Genomic DNA, 19,476 nt, shown 5'->3' with positions numbered 1-19,476 from the left:
TATAGAAGGTTGATTGATAGAAGAGTCCGAAAGGCATTGTGGAAGTTCGTCCGCTGGAGGAGTCTGGTTGGCACTATTGAAGTCCGGTTGGCACTGTTGAAGGTTGATGACTGGAGAGGTACGAAAGACACTAGAGATAGTCGGTCATTGTAGAAATCCGGCTGCTGGAGCCCGTCCGTTGTAGAAGTTCGTCTGGAATCCATCCGCTGTAGAAGTTCGGACGGAGTCCGATTCTTGTAGGAGTCTGGAAGGATGCCGCTTACTATAGAAGCTTGGATGGAGACTGGTTGCCGTGGAAGTCCGGATGGAGACCGCTTATTGTAGAAGCTCAGATGGAGACCGATTGCCGTGGAAGCCCGGATGGAGACCGCTTATTGTAGAAGATCGGATGAAGTCCACTTACTGTAGAAACTCGGATGAAGTCCACTTACCGTAGAAACTCGGATGAAGTCCGCTTGTAATAGAAGTTCGGACGAAATTTACTTACTGTAGAAGCTCGGATGAAATTCGGAAGGCGATCGACCACCCTAGAAACATGGATGAAGTCTGGTTACTGCAGAAGTCCTGCTGTTGGAGAAGTCTGGACATTGACGAAGTCAAGAAGAAGCTCGGAGTAAAGTCGATTGTGACAGGAGAAAGTCTGGAAGAGATTCGGAGAGTAGTCGATCACTATAGAAAATCGACTGATAGTGAAGCTCAGAAAGCATTTGGAGCAGTCCAATAGATGACTGAAGGAGCTCATTATTGGAGAAGTACGGAGGGTACAGTAGGAGTTTGTCCATTGGAGGAATCTGGGGGACACTGTGGAAGGTTGACTGCTGGAGGAGTTCGGATGGTACTATGGAAGCTCAGACGGTCGGGGGAGTTCAGAAAGACGCCGCACAAGGTCGGAAGCTGGAAGAGTCCTGGGAGGGTTAGCCTCTTACGAACTTTGGCTGGGGTTATTTTATGCCCAACACCAGTCCTCCTACTTTCGAGTTCGAATTTCGAATGAAGAAAGTACAGAAAAATTTTCACAGCCGAAGTTGCCCCCCTTGATTTCCATACTCGATTGTTTCCAGATATTTTGGCGTTTGGCATGCCGGTGCTGGAGTCTTTTCAAATCGAGGTGATCCGAAAAGATTTTTTTGGAATCTCCACTGGAGCGTTGCCCCAGGTATGGCACAATAATGATTCTGTCAGTCGTTAGCCGTCTGCCACGACAGGTGGGACAAGCGACGGTTGTAGGTCGGCCAAAGGAGATCTGCAATCATTATTGCACCAGACCCTGAGGTCTATTTAAACATGTCCCCCTCCTTCAGGGGTTTCACCTTGCCTGAGATTTTTCTTCGGTCTCTTCTTCTTTCCCGAGAGCTTCGTCCTCCTCCAGCGTCCCTCTCAATCTTAGGCGCCCTTCAGGTCGACCTCCATTGCCTTCACTACCCTCCTGCACCTCTCAGACCAACCTAGGTTAGTTCTAGAACCCTTCTTTTTCTTGCTGTTCTTCTATTTTTCTTCCTCTACATTCCGCCTATTCGGTTTCTCTGTGAGCGCCTTGTTTCTTATTTTTTTTCAATTTTTTTGGGATTTTTTGGGGTTCTCATTTGATTCAAAATGTCCTCCAACACTTCCTCCTCTAGCAATTCTAGAAGTTCGCCCATTCCAGCCCCCCAAAATCTTAGTACTGTAGATGAACCCATACTTAGGGTTGGACCTCATTTGATCTTTGTACCAGACATCATTTTCAGCTCTTTGACCTCGGACGAACTCTCACTGATTAGGATTCAGTACGAGGTTCCTCCGGAGTATGAGCTTGAGCTTCCCGGGCCAACTGATCGAGCTAGCGCCCCTCCCCCTGGCCGCTTTTGTTTATACCAGGAAGCCTTCCACGCCGGGCTTCGACTTCCACTCCCATCTTTTGTTGTTGTTTTTTTTCGCTTTTTAAACGTTTCTCTAGTTTTTGTAGCACCGAACTCCTTTAGGTTTTTGATAGGATTTCTTTTCCTCTGTTGTTTAGCTGAAGTCCGGCCAACTCTTCTCTTGTTTAGAAACTTTTATACCTTTAAGCGTCACCCTTCGGCAAAGGACTGGTGGTACTTCTCCCCCCAGTTTGGTAGAAAGGGGCTGCTGAAAGGTGCCTCCTCTTTTATCCACAATTGAAAGGAGAGGTACTTCTACGTCCGATGCCCGATCCTGATGCTAGGGTTGCCCCCCTGGGGCTCTCTGAGGGACTCCATCCGTCGGGCTTCTAGCCTGAGAAAGGATGACCTTGAAGCGTCCAATAAACTTAAAACTTATCCAGCTTTTCTCCTCCCCGACCTTCTGAAGGAGCAACTTTTATTCAATGTCGGCCTGAGCCCTTTCAACCCTGTCGGTATTTTTCTTTCTCAAGTCATTCGCGGCTTTTTCTTTCTCTTATTCTGTTTCTAAGCTGTGCCGATCTTTTTTCATTGCAGACATAGACACAGACATAGCTCAGATACTAGCCAAGGGTCTCAAGGCCCACAAGAGGAAAGGCACCGCAACTTCTGGATCGGCGAAGAAGGATCCGGGGGAGATTCCCTTCAACAACAGAGATTTAATAAAAAGGTTGGTCAACAGGTGTGTTTTGCCCGAGATCATCCACAGGATCGTCCATGCCGATCCTGAACAGCGGGTTTGGGACTCTCTAGGGTCCTTTCTTGAAGTAGGCCGATTTATTTTTTTCTTCCTTTCGCTTCTTCACTTAGTTCATTCCTTAGCTTTCATATTGACTTTCTGGCCGCTCTTGCAGATTGGACACCAGCTCATCGCCAACATCGAGGCAATGAGAAATGCAAAGAAGGAAGCAGCCCAGGCGGAGGAAGGTCGCCAGGCTGAGGCTGCCCATTTTAAGGAGAAGGTCGCCAAAGTCACGAGTCTCCAAGAGGCACTCCAGAAGGAGGAACAAACTTCGACGGATCTGAAGGCTACTTTAGAGGAGGAAAGAAGGAAGGCAGAAGCCGAGGTCTCCAAGCTGAAGGAGCATATCCCGACCCTAGTCTCGAAGGCCAGGGCCCAAGCAGTGGAGGAGTTCAAGACCTCCTCTGAGATGAGGGATCTGAATATCAAGTTTGGCCAGGCCGCCTTTATCAAAAGCTTCGAGCTTTACCAGGAGAAGGTGGTCGGAAAGTTTCCCGAACTTAACCTCAGCTTCCTGGATGAAGCATCCGATGATGAAGCCGGACCTTCCGAAGCTACTGCTGGTCTCCCTCCAGCCAGGACCTCTTCAACTACCGCAGTTGCCATGACCGACCTTTCGGGGGCGTCGAGCTCCTCCACTTCTACTCCAGAGGTCCGAGACCTCTAATTTTGCACTTTTTCTTTGATACAACTTTTTTTTTCTCTTTCTTTTATACTTAAGAATTATTCAATCAATGAAATCGGATTTTTCTTTATAGAGAGCTCTTTTTTCTTCTTCTACTTCTTTTTTCTTTTTCTCTTTTTTTTTTTCTTGCAATGATTTGCGTTGTGACGCTCTTGTTTCCCGATAATAGTGCCTTGCCGAAGCTCTTCTCCTACCGCAGGAGATTCCTTTGAAGTCTATGATCCAGGATCTGAGAAGGAAAGTTCGTCACCTAATGAAGAAATCAAAGAAGATGGACGACGAACTTCACAAGCTGAGGAAGAGCCATTCGGAAGCCACCGCGGAGGTTACTCACCTTTGGAACCTCCATAAAAAGGACTTCATGGATTACAGCCAGAAGAAGGCCAACTTCGAGAAGGAGCTTGAGGAACTCCAGAAACACGCCAGCGACCGATCTTGGACTCAGGCCTCCAAGATCAGCTCCCTCGAGCTCGAGTTGGCGGCCGCACGAGAGAAGATCGACCAATTGGAAGGAAGCTCGCCTTGGCTTTCAACTCAGGCTGACTACGGCTGGGATTGGTCGAAGAAATTCTTCGACCTCCAGAAGCAGCTACAGGACGTCGAGACGAATTACAACACAGACCGAGTTGGCTGGTGCGGGCAAATAGACAACTACAGAAGGAGGCTCAAGACGACGATCGACGAGGTTGCTCGCCTTCAGAAGCAGTTGTCCGAAAGAGCCCAGGCCATTTCAGTTCAAGGCTCCGACGAGCTCCGATCCTTGAGGGGGACCATGGAAGAACTGTTCGTACCCCTTGGGAAGGAGAAGGCCAAACTATAGCGACTGAAAATTCAGCTGGCCTATGAGTAGCAGGTGGTTAAGGATGCAGAAGCGGAGTCCGAAGTTTTGAGGAAGAGGCTTCCGAAATCAGGGGACGAAAGCCGGCGGTTTCACCAAATGTATCAAAAGATGCTGTTAAGAACGAAGGAACTGGAAGAAGAAGTTGAGAACTTATAGCAATCCCTGATAATGGCTGGAATCGAGAGTTCGAAGTTGGAAGAAGCCGAGCTTTCTTAGAGCTTCTTTTACTTTTTGTTCTATGTATTCTTTTCTTTTCTTGTTATTTTCTTTTTTTGGCCTTCAAAGGCTTTTGTAATGCACTCTTTACTAATGAAATGGAAAGAAATTTTTTCATTACCTTGTCTATTCTTGCTCTGAGTTGTCATTTACTGAGCTTCTCTTATCTTTTGTCTTATTCGATGTCAACGTTGTTTGAAGGTTCCTGGTCATCGCCACGTTGATTCGCCTCTTTTGTTCATGACCGAAGGTCTTTTTAAGGTCATTCGAATTTGATGCTTTCTCTCGGTGTTCGAGCTTGGGGTCCAAACTTCTCATTACTTTGAGGAAGTCTATTTTCTCCTGCTAGTGTTGGGTTCCCCCTTAGAGACTGAGAATTTTTTACAAGAGTTTTCTTCCTCATTGAGATGAGGTCCCTTATGTCTTAAATGTAGTTTGTTTTTTCCTTATCTCTGGCGTAGCTTGTCGCTTTCCCTTTTTCTCTTCTTCATTTTTTTTATATTTGGGCGAGGATTTTTCCTCTGCTCCTAATAGGGTTGTAAGAGTGTAGAGGAGCCATTGAGGAGGCTTTTCCCCTCATCCGATCTTAAACGACCAGGTCTTCGTTTGTGTCAGGATGAGGTTCTCCTACTATTTTTGACACAGTCAATTTCAGCTCATGTCAGGATGAGATTTTTCTCCTATTCCTAACAGGACTGTGGGGGCACATAAGGGCCCTTGCGAGGGCCACTCCCCCCATCCGGTCTTTTAATAATCGGATCTTCGACTTTGCTCATGTTAGGATGAGGTTCTCTTTCTGTTCCTAACATGACTGTGGGGGCGCATAAGGGCCGTTGCGAGGGCCTCTCCCTCCATCCGATCTATTAATAACTGGATCTTCAACTTTGCTCATGTTAGGATGAGGTTCTCCTCTTGTTCCTAACATGGCTGTGGGGGTGCATAAGAGCCATTGCGAGGGCCTCTCCCCCCATCCGGTCTCTTAATAATTGGGTCTTCGACTTTGCTCATGTTAGGATGAGGTTCTCCTCCTGTTCCTAACATGGCTGTGGGGGTGCATAAGGGCCGTTACGAGGGCCTCTCCCCCCATCCAGTCTCTAAATAACCGGGTCTTCGACTTTGCTTATGTTAGGATGGGTTCTCCTCCTGTTCCTAACATGGCTATGGGGGCGCATAAGGGCCGTTGTGAGGGCCTCTTCCCCCATTCGGTCTCTAAATAACTGGGCCTTCATTTGTGTCGGGATGAGGTTCTCCTCTTGTTCCTAACACGCTTAGTTTCGATTATCTAAAGGAGCTACTCCCTATCGTTATAAGCTCATGTCAACAGAAAAGATATGCGAATATGAAACTTTTATTTAAGGCAAAGTTATCGGTAATACATTCGTAAATTTTTTGAATTCCATGGTCGTGGAAGGTCCACTCCTCTGAGCTCTTTTAGATAGTATGTTCTGGGCCGGACTATCTCCCTGACTTCATACGGGCCTTCCCAGTTTGGGGCAAGTTTCCCTTGGTTCTGAGGTTGTAAAATAGTGGCTCGACGAAGTACTAAGTCCCCCGCTCTGAAGGCTTTGCTCTTGACTTGGGAGTTGTAGTAGCGGGCTGCTTTCTTCTTGTAGGCTGCCATCTGAACTTGAGCTGTCTCCCACTTTTCTTCTAATAAGTCAAGGTTGGCCTTGAGATCCTGTGAGTTGCGCTGCTCGTCGAATGCCACGACTCGCACCGATGGAAGCTTGAGTTCAATCAGGATAACGGCTTTTGTTCTGAAGGCTAAGGCAAAGGGGGTATCCCCCATGGGCAATCTTTGGGTAGTTTGGTATGCCCATAACACATGATAAAGCTCGTCTGCCCAAGTTTCCTTTACTTTTTCAAGTCTCGCCTTGATTCCTTGCAACAGAGTCCTGTTAGTCACCTCGACTTCACCGTTTGCTTGTGGATGGGCTACTGACGTGAAGTTATGGCAGATGTTTAAGTCCTCACAAAATTCAGCAATCCTTGCTCTAGCAAATTGTCGTCCATTATCAGTAATGAGAGTTCTGGGTAAGCCGAACCTACAAATGATTGACTTTCAGATGAAGTCCTGCACTTTAGCTTCTGTGATTTTCACCAAAGGTTCGGCTTCAACCCACTTGGTGAAGTAGTCAATTGCCACCAGGAGAAACTTCTATTGTCTGGACGCCATGGGAAAAGGTCCAAGGATATCCATCCCCCATTGTGCAAACGGCCATGGGGCACTCAAAAGTGTAAGTTCGGAGGCGGGCTGTCTTTAGATATTCACATATCTCTAACACCAATCACACTTTCTGACATATTCAATGGAGTCATGGTACATTGTAGGCCAGTAATAACCTTGTCGGAGTAGTTTATGGGATAAAGATCTGGCCCCCAGGTGACTTCCGCAGACTCCTTCATGTACCTCCCACAAGGCAAAGTCGGCTTCAGAAGGCCGAAGACATTTCAGGAGGGGCAAAGAGTATGACCTCTTGTACAGCTTGCCCTCATAAAAGATATATCGGGAGGCCTGGTTTCTAAGCTTTCGAGCTTCTTTTGCATCATGAGGAAGAACTCTGTGTTTGAGGTATGCGACTAGTGGGTCAATCCAGCTGGGTTCATGGCTGATCTCCATTACAAGCTGCGGTTCTTCTGTACTTGGATATTTCAGAACTTCGAAGAGGACTTCCTTGGGTAGTTCAGCCGGAGCCAGTGTAGCCAACTTGGAGAGAAGATCGGCCCTAGTATTTTCTGCTCTTGAAATCTGCTTGATGTCAAAGCTGCTAAAGGCAGGGATGGTCTCTTTTACCTTTTCGAGATACTTGGCCATACTGTTCTCTCGAGCTTCATAGTTTCCACTGACTTGTCCCACCATCAATTGGGTGTCATTGTAGACTTGGATCCGATCTACTTCTAATTCTTTGGCGATCTTCAGTCCTGCAATCAGAGCTTCATATTCTGTTCCATTATTTATTGTAGAAAATTCGAAGCGCAGCACATACTCCATGATAATTCCTTCCGAATTGACCAAGATCAGGCCCGCACCCATGCCTGACATGTTGGAGGAACCGTCCACATAGAGGGCCCAAAAACTATCAGGGAGATCTGTTCTTTCCTCAGGAGAGTTTGACTGGAGCCCTGAGTTGTCAGTTTCACCTCGTTCAAGTTCGGCTTCTTCTGGGATAGTGCATTCCACTATGAAGTCTGCTAATATCTGGACTTTTATCATCGGCTGATGTTGATAGTTGATGTCAAATTTCGTGAGCTCGACTGCCCATTTCGCTATCCTTCCGGAAGCATCCGTTCGATGCAAAACTGCCTTAATCGGCTGGTCGGTGAGCAGTGTTATAGTGTGCCCTTGAAAGTAAGGTCGGAGCCTTCGGGCTGCAATCAACAGGGTGTTAGTTAGTTTCTCTAACTTAGTGTATCTGGTTTCGACATCTCTCAATACTCGACTTATGTAGTAGATCGGCCGTTAAATTTTTACTTCTTCCTTAACCAGAACTGCTGCAAGAGCCATGGAGGAGACCGCCAGGTACAGGAACAACTCCTTTCTAGGTTCGAGCTTTGCCAATAGCAGAGGTGAGCCGAGGTAGTTCTTCAATTCTTCGAATGCTAGACGATATTCAGTGGTCCAACAGAAGATCTTCGACTGCTTAAGAGTCTGAAAGAAAGGTAGGTACTGTTCGGTCGATCTTGAGACGAAGCAATTCAGAGCTGCTACTCTCCCAGTAAGGCGCTGAACTTCTTTTATTAACTTCGGGGCGGTCATTTCCTAGATGACACGAATCTTTTTCGGATTTGCTTCGATCCCACACCCCGATACCATAAAGCCCAAGAATTTTTTTGAGGTTACTCCATAAGCGCATTTGACTGGATTCAGCTTCATCTTGTGTTTTCGGAGGGTGCTGAAGGTCTCCTCAAGGTCGGCGATGTGGTTCATTGAGAATTTTCTTTTTACAAGCATGTCGTCCACGTAGACCTCCGTATTGTGGCCGATCTGCTTTTTGAAGATCTTGTTCACCAGTCGTTGATAGGTCGCCCCTGCATTTTTTAGGCCAAAAGGCATGATCCTGTAACAGTAAAGATCACAATCAGTGATAAAAGCAGTCTTTTCTTCATCCTCTGGTGCCATCCTGATTTGATTGTAGCCGAAAAATACATCTATGAAAGTGAGAAGCTCATGGCCCGAGGTTGCATCCACTAATTGGTCAATTCTGGGCAGAGGGTAACTGTCCTTCCGGCAGGCTTTGTTTAGCTTTTTAAAGTCTATACATATCCTCCACTTGCCGTTCTTCTTCTTGACGAGAATCATATTGGAGACCCAGTTCGGATAGTTGACTTCTCTGATGAACCCAACTTTTAGGAGTTTATCAACTTTCTCAGCTATTGCCTTCTGCCTTTCCGGTGCATGACCTCGGATCTTTTCCTTCATCGGCCGATGTTTGGGATCAACAGCTAGACGGTGTTCCATGACTTCCGCATCAATCCCCGGCATGTCCATCGGAACCCAAGCAAAAATATCTATATTCTTTTGTAGAAAATTGATGAGCTATATCCGTACCTCTTCTCCCTGGCTGGAGCCGATCTTCACCACGTGCTCTTCATCCCCATCGTTCAAAGGAATTGAGACAAGATCTTCAATTGGCTCACCCCATTCTTCAGCAAGATCGTCGTGGGTGTCTAATCCATCAATCAGACAGGAGTCAGACTGACCATTTCTTTGTAAGGCTATGTTATAGTAGTGTCTTGCCAGGACTTGATCTCCTCTGACCTCCCCAACCCCTTGGCTTGTAGGAAATTTTAATTTTAAATGGTAGGTGGATACCACAGCTTGGAGGGCGTTGAGGTCAGATCGGTCGAGTAGTGCGTTGTAGGCAGACGACACCCTTACTACCAGGAAATCTACTTGCGCTCTAGATTGTTTCGGGCACCGACCTGCAACTACGGTCAAAGTTATTACTCCTTCCACTAGCACTGCATCGCCAGTGAACCCTACCAATGGGGAGCTTATCGGCCCTAATCGATCATCTGGAATGGATATTTTTGAGAATGCATCGTAAAATAAAATATCGATCGAGCTTCCACTATCAACAAGAATGTGGCATACATCATAATCAGCAATATTTAAAGAAACTACAACCGCATCATTATGGGGAAATTGAATCTCCTGGGCATCTTCTTCAGTAAAGGTTATAGATTCTTCAGTCCTCTACCGCTTGGACGGTTCGGCTGATCCACTGGCTGCTCCCTGTCGGGGTCCTCCAGAGATGGTGTTGATGATCCCGATTGGAGGTTGATCTTCAGGCTGTTCTTTCTTCCTTAGCGGCTCTGGTTGTGGTAGGGCCCTCGGCCGATTTTTTCTACCTTCAGGCTGGCGTAGGATGAATCTGTGGAGCCGACCCCATCTGATGAGCTCCTCGATTTCATCTCGGAGCTGAATACACTCCTCCATGTCGTGGCCGTGGTCATGATGATAGAGGCAGAACTTGTTAGTGTTGCACTTTTTGGGGTGTGTGCGCATCTTTTTCGACCTTGGCAGCTGCTCCCTGATCTCCATCAGCACTTGAGTTTTTAGAGCATTGAGAGGGGCATAGCTGTGGAATCTTCCTGGGGGAGAGCTCCGCCAAACTCTGCAGTCCGGGCTTCTCTGCCTACGAGCTCGGGGGGGAGTTTGGACATGCTTGTGTCTGGAGGGAGTTCGAGAACATGGCCGAGCTTCACTCGGCCCTTTTTCAGCTGCGGGCTTGCTGGAGTCGCCCGCCTGCCGCTCCTTCGCGGCGTCCTCGTCCTTCAGCTTGAAGGCTTCCTCTGCTTGGGCATATCCTTCGGCCCAAGCCAGTAAATCAGCGAAGTCCCTAGGATACTTCTTTTTCAAGGAAAATAGAAGGTCATTCTTTTGAAGACCGCTCTTCAAGGCGGCCATTGCAACTGATTGGTCCAAGTTTCGGACCTCCAATGTGGCAGCATTAAAATGGTTGACATAAGTTCAGATGGATTCTCCCTCCTTTTGCTTGATGTTGATGAGGGACTCCGAATCTCTCCGAAGACGTCGGCTGCTGACAAAATGAACCACAAACTGATGGGTCATTTGATCAAAAGAGAAGATAGTACCCGACTTCAGTGTCGAGTACCAATTTCTTGCTGCTCCCTTCAAGGTAGATAGGAAAGCTCAGCACAGGATGGTGTCTGGCACGTCATAGAGCAGCATCATTGTCCAGAAGGCCTCCAAGTGGTCAACCGGATCCGAGATCCCATCATAGCTCTTAAATTGGGGGAGCTTGAAGTTCGACAGGATCGGTTCCTGCATAATCCTTTGAGAAAAAGGAGGGTCAGTACAAATATCCTCACCGTAAGTAGGGGGAGCATGGTGGAGCTCTTCGATCCGCTGGTTCATCTCTTGGAACCTTTGATCCAGGAGATCCTCTCGATCATGAATCTCGATGGTCTTCTGGCAGAATGGAGGTAGGGACCCTCCGGGGGTGGAATCATGATCAGACAGAGGGCTCTCTGCCCTCTGCTTCTCCTTTCTGGGGGATACAAGGCGACTGGCCCAAGTGGGCCGCCCGATCGTCAGATTCTGAAACTCTGACGATGCTCTTTCTAGCTACACAGATACCTGTGGCTGCTGCTGCTGCATGGCCTGCACCGCTTCGGTGAGGCCCCTGACCTGCTGAACCAGTACGTTGAACTGCTCCATGCTGATTGCCGTTGTCGGAGGAGGAGGAGCTTGGAAAACTGGAGACGAGGCCAGAGCTGGTGGATCTTGCTGAGATCTAGCCATGGAGGCTGTAGATTGCCTGGTGGATGCCTTTCGGGGAGGCATCAGATTGGGATCTGGCCGGAGAAGAAGAAGAAGATGTTGAAGAAGATGACTGAAGACAGTCCCGTTGAGTACTCCTTTAAGAACAAGAGTCCTGCGAAGACACAGGCCCTTCCTCTAGCGTCAATTTTGTTGGTACAGAATTTCACCGATGCCGGAGAAGCTAGAGTCGAGGGGATCACGGCCGCCACTGAGACCTACAAGGAAAGTCTAAATCAGAGTTGGGGGTGCTCTGGCAAGACCCTCCGATGCTCAAGTCAGTACTCTGCTTCAACAGAAATGGAGCACTCGAATGAAATTTTAGCAGAGTTTAAAGATAGTGTTTAGAGCTTAGAGGAGAACGTATCTGGGGGGTCTCTTTTATAGACAGAAGAGTGTAACCGATTGACAGCGACATCCGTAACTGTCTGGTAGTGGGCCGTTCGGGGCCGCATGAAATTTGTTATGGAGAGTAGTGGTGTCCGTTGTCGTGACTTGTCGGAGAGTGGTGGGGCCACATGGAGTTTATTACGAAGAGTAGTGGTGTCCGTTATCGCGACTTGTCGGAGAGTGGTGGGGCCACGTGGAGTTTGTTACGAAGAGTAGTCGTGTCCATTGTCGCGACTTATCGGAGAGTGGTGGGGCCACATGGAGTTTGTTACAGAGAGTGGAGTGGTGTCTGTTGTCGCGACTTGTCGGGGAGTTCGGGTCGGACGGTTGAATCTCGGTTGGGACGTCTGGTGGAGCGGAATAGCTCTCTGTCTCAGCAATTTAAGAGAAGCTCAGATATTTTCGAGATTGCTGACGGGTTAACTGTTGTTGGGTACCTTAGGCATTGATGCTGCAGACGAAAGTTATCTGCTGTAGAAGCCTAGACAGAAACTTTCTGTTGGTGAAATCTGGCTGCAGTCCGATTACTAGAGAAGTCCGTCTGAAATTTGTCTGATGTAGAAGCTTGTCTGAAGGCTGTTCGCTAGAGAGGTCCGGTTGCATGAGGAATCTGACAGAAGGTCGATCGATAGCGAAATTCGAAAGGCGCTATAGAAGGTTGACTGATAGAAGAGTCCAGAAGGCATTATGGAAGTTCGTCCGCTGGAGGATCCTGGTTGGCACTGTTGAAGTCCGGTTGGCACTGGTGAAGGTTGATGGTTGGAGAGGTATGGAAGACACTAGAGACAGTCAGTCACTGTAGAAATCTGACTGCTGGAGCCCATCCGTTGTAGAAGTTCATCTGAAATCTATCCGCTGTAGAAGTTTGGACGGAGTCCGATTCTTGTAGAAGTCTGGAAGGATGCCGCTTACTGTAGAAGCTCGGATAGAGATCGATTGCCATGGAAGCCCGGATGGAGACCGCTTATTGTAGAAGCTCAGATGGACACCGATTGCTGTGGAAGCCTGGATGGAGACTGCTTATTGTAGAAGCTCGGATGAATTCCACTTACCGTAGAAACTCAGATGAAGTCTGCTTGCAATAGAAGTTCGAATGGAATTCGCTTATTGTAGAAGCTCAGATGAAATTCGAAAGGTGGTCGACCATCATAGAAACTTGGATGGAGTCTGGTTACTGCAGAAGTCCTGCTACTGGAGAAGCTCGGACATTGACGAAGTTCGAAAGAAGCTCGAAGTAAAGTCGATTGTGATAGGAGGAAGTCTGAAAGAGATTCGGAGAGTAGTCAATCACTGTAGAAAATCGGCTGATAGTGAAGCTCAGAGAGCATTTGGAGCAGTCCGATAGATGTCTGAAGGAGCTCATTATTGGAGAAATCTGGAGGGTACGATAGGAGTTCGTCCATTGGAGGAATCAGGGGGACACTATGGAAGGTCGACTGCTGGAGGAGTTCGGATGGTACTGTGGAAGCTCGGACGGCCGGGGGAGTTCAGAAAGATGCCGCATAAGGTTGAAAGCCGGAAGAGTCCTAGGAGGGTTGGCCTCTTACGAACTTCGGCTGGGGTTATTTTATACCCAACATGTATGTTGGTGACATACTACTCATTGGGAATGATATCCCAATGATGCAATCGGTCAAGACTTAGCTATCGAATAAGTTTTTCATGAAAGACTTGGGTGAAGCATCCTATATACTGGATATAAAGATCTATAGAGGTAAATCTAAAAGGATGTTAAGCTTATCCCAATCACGGTACATAGATCTCATATTAAAGAGATTTAATATGGAGGCAAGTAAGAGGTTACCTGCCTGCAAGTCATGGTATACGTCTCTCTAAGAGAATGTGTCCTAAGACACTAGAAGAGAGAAAAAGGATGAATGAAATCTCTTATGCTTCAGCTGTGGGATCAATTATGTATGCGTTGCTATGTACCAAGGCTGATGTAGCTTATGCTTTGGGCATAGCTAGTAGATTTCAGACTGATCCAAAGAAGGATCATTGAAAAGCAGATAATAACAAGTCAATATCAGGGTATGTGTTTATCCTAAATGATGGGGTAGTGAGTTGGAAGAGTTCCAAGCAATAGATAGTAGTTGACTCAACTACTGAGCCAGAGTATGTTGCTGCTAGTGAAGCCATTAAAGAAGCTGTCTGGATGAAGAAACTCATCATGGATTTAAGAGTCATTCCTAAGATTGAAGGATCGGTGTCACTCTAGAGTAATAACACTGGGGCCGTAATTCAAGATAAAGAACCTAGGTCTCATTATAGATCCAAGCACATTCTCAAATGTTTCCATCTCGTTAGAGACAAGATGTTATCCTTAAACGAATAGACAGAAAGAACAATACAGCAGACCCATTCACTAAGGTCATACCACAGCAGCTATATGATTATCATCATGATTGTATGAGATACAAAGGCGATTGGGTTTAGTACAAGTGGGAGATTGAAAGAAAAGTGCCCTATAAGCCAATCGCAAGTGTGTTGCGATGGGACTTTCTTTATAATTTTTCAACTCATAAAATGATATTTATTATTATTTGAGGCATTGATTCATCATATTAGCTGCATCTTATTATATCTAAGATTATGATGAACCCCAAAGATTAGAATATTGATTTTAGGAGACATGAATTGGTCATACTAGTGAGACATAAAATCCTAAAATCCTAATATTAAATATTTCTGATCATAGGAGCATTGAGTCAGGGATCAATGTTCTGAATAGATTGGTACATCCTATGTATGCTCAATGAAGAGAGTGGCAGATCTTACTAGCCACTTGTGTGAGACAATAATACAAGGATGTGGGTGCTCATTTGAGAAATGAGTCCACTAAATTGACTCGATGAAAGAGAACATCTTATGGAAGCCTTATTTGCGTGTCAAAGATGGTTCTCTAAGTGAAAGTTGTGCAAGTGATCCTTAGACCTGAGACCACAATAGAATCTTGAGCACATGAATCCATATTTTGGTTCATACCCAGGCATGGCATTAAGACATGTACAGGGTGTTCTGGATATGGTGGAGTGTGTATGGAGATTGTGAGTAGGTCAACATGGAATCAATCACTCCTAATAAGAAGAGATCGCATCCTGTGTATTCTCAATCCTAGATGACTCGAGAAAAGTCTTTTGGCCAAAAGCAGGAAGGAGATTAGAATGAGTTTCTAAGCTTCTTCATTAGAGTCATTATTGGTTAATTGAGAATCGATATGAATATGTATTTGAGTTTGATATGATTCCATACTCATGAACATATTCAGGGTGCAAGGATGATCGAAGGATTGAATTGCACGGTAATTTGCCACTGAAGGATAGATTTGGTATTTTTATCAAATTTCACATCTTTTGGGTAGTTATGATACACTGCTAGACGTCAATCTTGACTTGTAGGTTTTTGACCGAATTGAAGAGTTTAATTCAATTGCCAATTAGAAATGATTCTAATTATTGAGCTCGGGTTAGCTCGATTGGACCTAAATCAATTAGATTGAAATCTAATCAAATTTGGTCAACTTATATCCAGATCTACTGTCAGCTAGATGTGGAACCCAATGGGTCACACACATATGGAAATTGGTCAAGGACCCTTTTGAAAAAGGTTGATTGGAATTTTGGATTCAATCAGGATTTCAGTAAGCATGCTAGCACGTGTGAAAACTCTTACTCCTTTGGAGGCCAATTTTGTCCCATCCCTTTCAAATTAGCTAACCCAATTTGGTAGACATTTGGGTCAGGTTGTGATACCTGGAAGCAGTCCAAATTGGGGCACCACATCCCATGTTAACGCCAAATATGAAGAGTCCAAGTTGTGGTGGACTCTTGGTGTAAAACAAGTTCTGCCTACAAGTGTTGGCATGGGCAGAAGAAAAAATTTATTTTTTCATGGGATTAAATTATGTATGGTAGCTCACATCACCCTTCATCCTCTGATGTACATCTCAAAGTATGAGATATATTTTTTCTAAAATTTATGGGGTAGAGAAAAAATTGGAGAAAGAAGGATGTCTCGCATGCGTGCATAAAAGTGTCGCATCTCTCCACGATTTGGAGAGTCCTTATCTCAATAAAATGCTTTCATATTGGAATGATTTTTTGTTACGACATTTTACATTTGATATAATATTTTTTTTAATTTTTCTATAATTTTTCAAGACTTATCTAGATGCCAAATAGATGCCATAAGTCGGTCCTAATGCCTGCATGCGTGGTGATTAGCACTCGCATGAAGAGATGCAAGGATAGCATCCTTCCATGAGACTTTTATCATTATTTTTAATTTTCTGGAATTTAGATTGAATCTTCAATCTATGTGGATTTTTGAGGATTTTTTTGATTTGAGAAGGGATATGAAAACATCCCTTCTTTGGTTGCATGCACGTAGATCAGGGTGCTGATCGATGTATCATGGATAAGAGTCCTTCTGCTTGAAGGAACTCTTATCTCTGATAATCAGATCAGATATGCCTTTTGGATAAGGCATGTCCCTTTCTTTTGGCATCCTTCTGATGTCTATAAATAGGCTTGGGCACTTGGTATCCGATGAATCTAAGAGGGGTTTCCAATTTCTCTCCTGTTGCTCTCCTTTCTTTCTTACAACCTATCTTAGTTTTAGGACAAGGCTTTGAGATTTAAGATAAAGCCTTATCTAATCCTAACAAGGGTTGTAAGGGTCCTAAAGAAAGAGAATCAAAAGTTCAAAAGAGGTTCTAAGAGGGTGAGGTCAGGTTCTTGAAGAAACTTGACCGGTACGAGGCTAGTCGAGTTCTAGGGGCTAGAACTCTTGAAGCAAGGTGAAAAAGAAGCACTGTCTTTGGTTCAATTTCTGTGTGGATCACCATTGGAGGGTGGACACTTGGACGCCTTGTGAAAATTGAGATTTACGCTACAGGTATTCTTCTTATCTTAATTTATATTTATTATGCTTTGATTATTATAGTCAAGAGTTTCAGGGCATTAGAGCTTCCGATGTATTGGATGTTTTGAATGAAAATTTTAAACACCTAACCCTTTCGCTGTGCCATCGAAACCCAACAGGAAGGGCCCTGATCAGTCTCATGTGGATCACTGTTGGAGGGCTTCTACTTTGGAGTCTTATAGAGATCTCAAGGTTACCAGATCATCATCTTCATGATGGTATATGACTTCTGATCTCATCTTTTATTGATGCTTATTTTATTTGATTATAATCATCAAGATGTTCCTAGGATTTTTGTATTCTGATAGTCAAGTTTAATTGTTAAACTTATTTTCAATAGTTGAATACATGTAAAAATTTTTAAAATTTATATTCTACTATATCACTGGAACCCAATAGTGGTGTCATAGTAACCCTTGATTGATTCAATCAAATATCATATTATTATTGTGATATAGATTAGATCCAGTTCAAACTATGTCAAAATCAAATTTTTTGATTAATGTTTAATTGATGTTCTTGATGCATTTTTATTAATGACAAATGTTATCTATCCATGATCAAATTTTGGATATGAAATTTTATGATCTTTAGACTTGTGAGACAAGTTTAAGATTAAATCTTATGATCTAATTTTCGATGGAATTGAAATCCAGTGCATGTGATGCGTGGAGCCTTGGAATGATACATTGAATGTATAGTACCAAAATTTAGGGTTTATCCATTTGAAGCATTCACCTAAGATCCAAGGGATGACAACCATGTTATTGGGCACTCGCCATTATGGATCTTCCATCTTGATTGTTGTCTAAGGTATGTGTAGAGTCGAAAAAATTTGGTTATGAAAAGAATGCATTAGACATGAATTAGGGTTTTTGCTGATGGATTTATTTCACTATAATTCATTGATCTAATGTGATTAGAATTAATGATTATAGATAAAATCAAATTCATAGTTTTAATTTGATTAGAAGTCATGTTTAATTTAGGTTGATCAAATTGTCATTTATCTAAATTGATTAGGGTTTGAGTCATGATTGACCAAATCTATGTTGACCTAATTGGATTAGTATTGACATAAGAATTGGTCAACTTAACTCAAAAAGGATGACAACTAATTGAATAAAAATTAAAAATTGAGTCAAGTACTGAACCTGAATAAAAAATTCTAGATGGGTCCTATGCCCATATAACATCTTCATTGACATGTTTATGAATGAAATCGCAATTTAAATAATATGAATAGTTTGTTATTGTTGGGTATAAAGTACCCCCCGGCCAAAGTTCGTGACGGGAATGACCCTTCAGGGATTCTACTGACTTCCGACCTTCGGCGACATCTCTCCGAACCCCTCTGGCGGCGAGCCTCCGCAACACTCCCAAGTTTCGCCGACGGATAAGCCTCCATCGATGTCGACCGGATTCTTCGCGACGGACGGACTCCACTCAAGTTTCCACATTGATCGACCACCTTCTAGACTTCGCCCGGACTCCTACGGGAGCCGGACCTCGTCCCCAACTCCGGCTGCAGGAAGACTTCGCCCGGACTCCTACGGGAGCCAGACCTCATCCCCGACTCCGGTCGCAGGCAGACTTCGTCCGGACTCCCACGGGAGCCGGACTCCACCCATGACGTCACTTGCAGATAGACTTCGCCCGGACTCCTACGAGAGCCGGACCTCGTCCCCAACTCCGGCTGCAGGCAGACTTCGTCCGAACTCCCACGGGAGCCGGACTTCGCCCACGACCAGACTTCGCCCCCAACTTCACTTGCAGGTAGACTTCGCCCGGACTCTTACGGGAGCCGGACCTCGTCCCCAACTCCAGCTGCAGGCAGACTTCGTCCGGACTCCCACGGGAGCCGGACTCTGCCCACGACGTCACTTGCAGATAGACTTCGTCTGGACTCCCACGGGAGCCGGACTCCGCCCACGACGTCACTTGCAGATAGACTTCGTCCGGGCTCCTACGGGAGCCGGACTCCGCCCACGATTTCACTCACAGGTAGACTTCGCCCGGACTCCTACGGGAGCCAGACCTCATCTCCAACTCCAGCTGCAGGAAGACTTCGCCTGGACTCCTACAGGAGCCAGACCTCATCCCCAACTCCGATCGCAGGCAGACTTCGTCCGGACTCCCACGGGAGCCGGACTCCGCCCACGACGTCACTTGCAGATAGACTTCACCTGGACTCCTACGGGAGCCAGACCTCATCCCCGACTCCGGCTGCAGGAAGGCCTCGTTCGGACTCCTACGGGAGCCGGACCTCATCCCTGACTCCGGCTGCAGGAAGGCCTTGTCTGGACTCCTACGGGAGCCGGACCTCATCCCCGATTCTGGCTGTAGGAAGGCCTCGTCCAGACTCCTATGGGAGCCGGACCTCATCCTCGACTTCGGCTGCAGGAAGGGCTCATCCGGACTCCTACGGGAGCCGGACCTTGTCTCTGATTGCGGCTGTAGGCAGACTTCGTCTGGACTCCTACGGGAGCCAGACTCCACCCACGACTTCAATTACAGGTAGACTTCGCCCGGACTCCTATGGGAGCCGGACTTCGCCCCCAACTCCAATTGCAGGTAGACCTCGTCCGGACTCCTATAAGAGCCGGACTTCATCCCCGACTTCGACTGTAGGAAGACTTCATTCGAACTCCTACGGGAGTCGGACTTCGAGCTCCTGTCGCAAGCGATCCACTCTGAGTTACCGCTGCAAACGATCTACTTCAAGTTCCTACCACGAAGAGCCTTGGCCGAGACTCCTCGATAAATGATCCCCATCCAGGCTTCTACGGAGATTGGACTCCAACCGAACTTCGGCCGACAGGCCGGGACCCTCTGGCAGGCCGCAGCAACGATCACGACTCTGCTCCACTTCCTGCGACGAATACTGCGTGGCTCCATCACTCCCTGGCAGGCCGCAGTAACGGCCACAACTCTGCTCCACTTCCTACGATGGATTTCGTGTGGCTCCATCACTCCATGGCAGGCCGCAGTAAT

The sequence above is a fragment of the Elaeis guineensis genome, chromosome 16, assembly GCF_000442705.2.
Source record: "Elaeis guineensis isolate ETL-2024a chromosome 16, EG11, whole genome shotgun sequence".
Taxonomy (NCBI): Eukaryota; Viridiplantae; Streptophyta; class Magnoliopsida; order Arecales; family Arecaceae; genus Elaeis; species Elaeis guineensis.
Note: the sequence above shows the minus strand (reverse complement) of the source record.